The 6,000-nt window shown below is 39.0% G+C and overlaps 1 pseudogene across 1 annotated transcript; it reads right to left on the bottom strand.

Annotated features, from left to right (window-relative positions):
* Window positions 1–1,018: 1,018 nt before the first annotated feature.
* On the bottom strand, window positions 1,019–4,191 carry LOC131138386 (UDP-glucuronosyltransferase 2A1 pseudogene; annotated as a pseudogene). The gene is made up of 2 exons (XR_013627577.1): window positions 4,136–4,191; window positions 1,019–2,678 (listed from the first exon to the last, which is right to left on the bottom strand). The product of XR_013627577.1 is annotated as a UDP-glucuronosyltransferase 2A1 pseudogene (transcript).
* Window positions 4,192–6,000: the final 1,809 nt, after the last annotated feature.

The raw sequence follows: 6,000 nt of genomic DNA, 5'->3' as shown, positions 1-6,000 counted from the left end.
GGATGCACTGTACATTTACTTTAATTGTGTGAATGCTGAAAGCATTAAAGAGGACCTTTATTGTGCTTTTTCAACTTTTGTTGGAATTTTCTATTCTCATGTTAAACAATGCCAAAGTTTCTTGAGTACATTTCAAATGAGTAGATTTTGTCACTATTTGTATCTGAAAGGAGAGGAGCCGACCGGTGCCTCTTTGGTACATGGCCATGGTACAAATGGCAAGTTAAAAATGGCTTGTGTTGTGTTGGTCAGACTGCCTCCACATTATTAGGTTTTCTTCAGCTCGCCTCTATTTCGGTTTGTATCTAAAGTTACTCGGTAAGTTGTAAAGTTGTCTCGTAACGTACGCAGTGCATTTGTCAAGACAACACTGTGCAGGCTCGTATTACTGATGCATCAGGGTAGCTTGACCACTTTTTTCCTTGAAATGTATTGTTATTCCACGAAGTCATCATAAAACAGCCGTGCTACTCACAATATAAGAATTTTGTTCATTTTCAGTTGGTAGTACAAAGACAGCGGTAACAGTAGCCAATCGACTGGCCGCAGCATTAGGTACACCTGCACAGTAGCTGCACCAAACACTCTGGTCGCTATGGTCAAGGTCTTAGAAACCCTTAGGGGTACGCTTAGAAATCCACGTACGGACGGGGAGAACTCCAATGCATAAATGCATGAAATAATGATTTTCTCTTATGATGTCTACTATATTGGGCAATCCCCAGTGTAAATGTGACTGTGTAATGGTGACGAGAGGGCTTGTTAAATGTTAAAAACTGTATTAAGAAAGTTGTAAACAGGTTTTCCATCATTTTAAATATATCTAAATAAAAAAATTAATACCTCTCGCACGAAGACAGCTGGGATAGGCTCCAGCACCCCCGCGACCCTTGTGAGGAAAAAGCGGTAGAAAATGAATGAATGAATGAAGGAATGAATAATACAAATATAAACAAAATAGAAAATAAAAATAAATATTTAGTTAAATATTTTGCAGAAATTGTCTTATCACCTCATCTACAAGACATAAAACTGTGATCACAGCAGCAGTTAATATATTTTATTCTTCTTTAGCCTTATTTTTTTTTGCCTTTTTCCCACCGCACAACACCTTCCATACGAATTTCAAAAGAAAAAAGCATATTAATATTCCAAGCAAAACAGCCAATAGCAAGGCTGCAATGACGTCAATTGAGTGGTAAACAAGCCAGGACATTTGGATGGATTTTGCCTTCAGATGGGCCGCTCCTTTATGTCTTATGACATATTCTATCCAAAAGACGGCTTGGTCCATCGGTTTGATAGGCTGATCCCGGTGCAGCCTCGAGAGCTTCTGCATGGTATCCCGGTAAGATGAATTGTGAAGAACTGTCATCAGAGCTTCTCCAAAGATGCGCCTATCCAGCGTGGCGATATCCACATTCACCGCCCCCCCTTTTGCTTGAATTCTGTTGAGATTGTCAGGTTGATCAAAAAATAATGGAAGTCCAACAATCGGAACGCCGTGATAAATTGCTTCTTGCACACCGTTGGTGCCTCCGTGAGTGACAAAGACTCTTGTTTTTGGATGTCCCAAGAGGTCGTTCTGTGGTAGCCAGTTGACCAGTAAGGTGTTGTTGCCCAGGTTGGCGGGCTTTTCTCCCAAATACCGCCATATCACCTTCTGAGGCAGCTGGGAAAATGCTGCGGCAATTTCTTCCACAAGAACTCGAGGAAGTCTGCCAACTAAAGTTCCTAAAGTCATCATCACGATCCCGTGATCGCCAGAGCTCTGAACGAAGTCCTCCAGGTCGGCGGGGAGCTGTTTTGGTGGCTTGCACTGAAACCCTCCCATGTAGATCACGTTTGGCATTGTGGGTCGGGGAAATTCAAAGACAAAGTCATTTCTCATAAGCCATATGTCAGCATCCAAAAAAAAGGAAGAGTAATCTGTTTCGGCACCAAAGTATCGCTTGACGACTGATTTGTAGTAAGGCTCTGTTATGTACGACATTGTGAAAGAACCCAAGACATAAGCCACAACGTTATGGACTCTCTGAGGAAAGGTCATCTTATCGGTTAGCAGTGTCGCAACAAAAGGAGTGTACGCCAAAGGGGACGGTGCGATAAGGGAATGAGCTTCGCCTTGAATGTGCCACCTGACGTTATAAATAAGCGGAACTTGGAGACGACGTGCCAGCATCGTGCCTCCACCAATGCCGGGATCGGTCACCACCACGTCGTATTTGGCATCGTGAAAGTACTGCATCAATGTTTCATTTTCAAACATCTGAACTATTGTGTCGCAATGCTTGGCGTGGAAAACACGAAACTGATTCATCACCCTCAGCTCCTGCTGAATATTGTCCCAAATGCGGAGAAGAGACTTGGAATTTCTCTGAACTTTAATTTGGAGGTTTTGAGCAACAAAGAGTTCAAAGTGATACTTAAACTCGTCTTGACCAGGAAGGTTGACGGACGTGTAGAAAGGAGACTTTTCCGTGATGTACCAGCTGTCAGGGGTCCTCGCTACGGTGATCTGGTGGCCTCTGGCATGAAGAACCTCTATGATTCCTTTCATGTTTACCCAGTGGCTTCCGTCCAAAGGGAAAACCAGGATCTTGCCCCCAAATACGCACAACACTTGAGTAAACAGCAGAGTGGAGGTGATCAGAGCAGGCTTGGTCATCGTGATGCCACTGAAAAAGTAAGCAACAAAGCAACAAAGTAAGCAACAAAGTACTGTTTGTTCACTTTGCACGTTCTGGAAGTCATGGTTAAAATCATAAAATGATGTGAAATTCATTTTCAAACACTTCGGAATGGTCAGATTTTCAGATTTTTAACTATAGAATCTATAGAAAGCCAAATGAAATGGAAGAATTAAAGACTTAAAGTAACCACATACAGTGAAACCGATAACAAATTTTGCCAGTCGATAACATTATGTTTTCATTTATTATATGGCATAATATAACCTGATTGAATGGTTGCATTTCTTTTGCAATTTAGCTAGCAACACTGTCTGTGAGCACGCACCATTTTGCACGTTGCCAACTGAACACCTCCGTATTAGCATTGACTGTCCAGACGAAGGCTCCGTTACACTTCCAGTGGCACTTTCTTTTTCCCGTTTGGGAAAACTGATGGTTGTGCTCGTGTTCCCCTTCTTCCTCCTCACTACTTTCAAACAATTGCGACATATCGGTTCGTCCGTTCATGTGCTAACCTTGTCATTCGCCCTAGAAACCATCACTTCTGCGTCTTCGTTCATGGTCGCCTATTCTTTCTCACAAGGCTAATTTGTTGCTAACTTGCTGTTAGCCCTCTGTATCCACTCAGTAGTAGCCCCGGGTTCAATCTCTGTTCATTACACCAGGAAACAAATGCACACAGATGCATGCAGAGTGAACACTCTTGTCATCCAGCCTGTGTGGCACAGAGAAACGAGCAGAAGAAACACACATGCATGCATGCAAAGGGAAATTTCTCAGGGTGTCATAATCATCAACAAATTTTTTTTATTGTTCAATGAATGGATTTATCAATTAATAATAATCGATTCAGTTCAGAGGAGTCTGATTCAACTATCAACCTGGCAATTGAATCGTGTGCAAATGTACACACATACACACACACATGTTAGTTTGATGTTATGACCATGACAGGACACGCCCCAACAACCATTTCAAGTTCATTCATTCATTTTCTACCGCTTTTTCCTCACGAGGATCGCGGGGGTGCTGGAGCCTATCCCTGCTGTCTTCGGGCGTTAGGCAGGGTACACTCTGGACTGGTGGCCAGCCAATCACAGGGCACATATAGACAAACAACCATTCACACTCACATTCATACCTATGGACAATTTGGAGTGGCCAATTAAGCTAGCATGTTTTTGGAATGTGGGAGGAAACTGGAGTACCCGGAGAAAACCCACGCATGCACGAGGAGAACATGCAAACTCCACACAGAGATGGCCGAGGGTGGGAATTGAACCCTGGTCTCCTAGCTGTGAGGTCTGCGTGCTAACCACTAGACCGCCATGCCGCCCCCATTTCAAGTTAACACCGTCAAATGTTGAGAAAAATTATAGTTATACAAGTTGTGAGTTTTATATACATATACTGTATTCTTCATTTCAAATATTGACACTTACCAAATTCTGAAGGATCTGTATTTAATCCAATGAACTGTTCCTTAAAGGACCATTTGGTGCACTAGCTGAGGCGCACATGCAGGTTAACCTGAACTGCGTATGTACTGGAAAAAAACAGCTCTGTTGTAAGAGAAGGCATGACCTCTTAAAGATAATGTGGTAGTAAAACATTTATTTTTGGTGGCCTGGAGGACTCATAAGCACTCAATAACCACTCGATAAGACCTGAAATGATGCATCTGGGCCATCTAGTGGCAAGCCCCTACAGCATGACTTAAATTATTTACAGTATCACAGCCAAATTAGCCAAATCAGCTCAGATTTCAAGAATAAATATGAATTTGCTGTGTTGTTCTCATAAATTTACAAGAAAAAAATACAATATAAAAAAAAAAGTTGTAATACTACCTTTGACCAAGTCCCCCCTTTTTGTAGCTGTCAGAGGAGGTGCCTGTTACAACCGAGTATTAAAATAATCGGAGATTTGGAAAATAAAGTAAAAATATTACAACTTCTTTATTGTCATAAATTTACAAAAATAAACTTGTAACATTACCAGCGTAAAGTCATAAATTTACAAGAATAAAATTGTACATTTACAAGAAAAAATGTCATAATGTTAGGAGAATAAAGTTGTAAATGTAGTAAAATGAGTAAAAAAATAGTCATAATATTACCTTTGACCAAGGGCAAAGGTCACGTAATTACCTCCTTTCCATAGCTGTCTCAGTCAGTGGCTGTAACGACAATGTCAAAATAATCAGAAATTTCAAGAAACAAGTTTGAATTTTACAACTTTTCGATAAAATTATCGAGAAAATTCAAGAAAAAAATCGAGAAAAAACTATTGCGAGTCATAAATTTACAAGAATAAAATCGGAGAAAAAAAAAGTCATAATACCATGAAAATAAAGTCGTAAATTTACAAGAAAAAAACACATTACAAGAATTAAGTTGTACATTTAGAAGAAAAAAAATTTTAATTACTACGTTTGACCCAGGCCAAAGGTCAAGTAAGTACCCCCTTTCCATAGGTGGGAACAGAATGCCTGTTATGACAGACTATTTAAATAATCTGAGATTTCAAGAAAAACATTCAAATGATATAACTTATAACTTATAAGTCTTTATTTTCCTTATTTTACAAGGAAAAAAGCCACAAGAATAAAGTCCTAAATCTAAGAGGAAAAAAAAGTAAGCATCACCTACACCCCCCCCTTTTCATAGCTGTCTCAGGCAATGCCTGCTACAATCGAGCGTTAAAATAATCTGAGATTTCGACAATAAAATTAAAGTTTTATGGATTCACGATGAAGTCATTATTGTCATAAATTTATGAGAAAAAAACAAGTAATTTACGAGAATAAACTGTTGGGACATTATTCAAATAATCTGAGATTTTGTCAAAGTTAAAATTTGATGACTTGATGAAGTCTTTATTGTAATTAATGAGAAAAAAATAAAAGTTGCATATTTACAAGAGAAGAAAGTTGCAAATTTACGAGGAAAAGGTCACTAGGAAAAACAAAGTCATAATATTAGCTCTGACCAGGGCCAAAGGTCAACTAAATCCCATCCTTTTCATGGCCGAGTATTCAAATAATCTATTTCAATAATTTTAAGAATAAAATTTGAAAAAGTCATAATACTGTATGACTTTACAATAAAGTCTTTATTGTTGTATATTTATTTTTTAAAAAGTCATTATATTGCGAGAATAAAGTATAAAGTGTATGAGAAAAAAAAAGTTGTACATTTAGGAGAACACAGTCGTAAAATCCCGAGAAAAAATAAGACGTGAATTTCAGATTGGAAATTCAGGAATGTACTAAATAAAAAACTTGATTTATGTGAAAAAAGGTTGT

This window comes from Doryrhamphus excisus, linkage group LG6 (genome assembly GCF_037039965.1).
Source record: "Doryrhamphus excisus strain RoL-2023G ecotype Guam linkage group LG6, RoL_Dexc_Guam_v1.1, whole genome shotgun sequence".
Classification (NCBI taxonomy): Eukaryota; Metazoa; Chordata; class Actinopteri; order Syngnathiformes; family Syngnathidae; genus Doryrhamphus; species Doryrhamphus excisus.
Note: the sequence above shows the minus strand (reverse complement) of the source record. Positions and strands in the feature narration are given on the sequence as shown.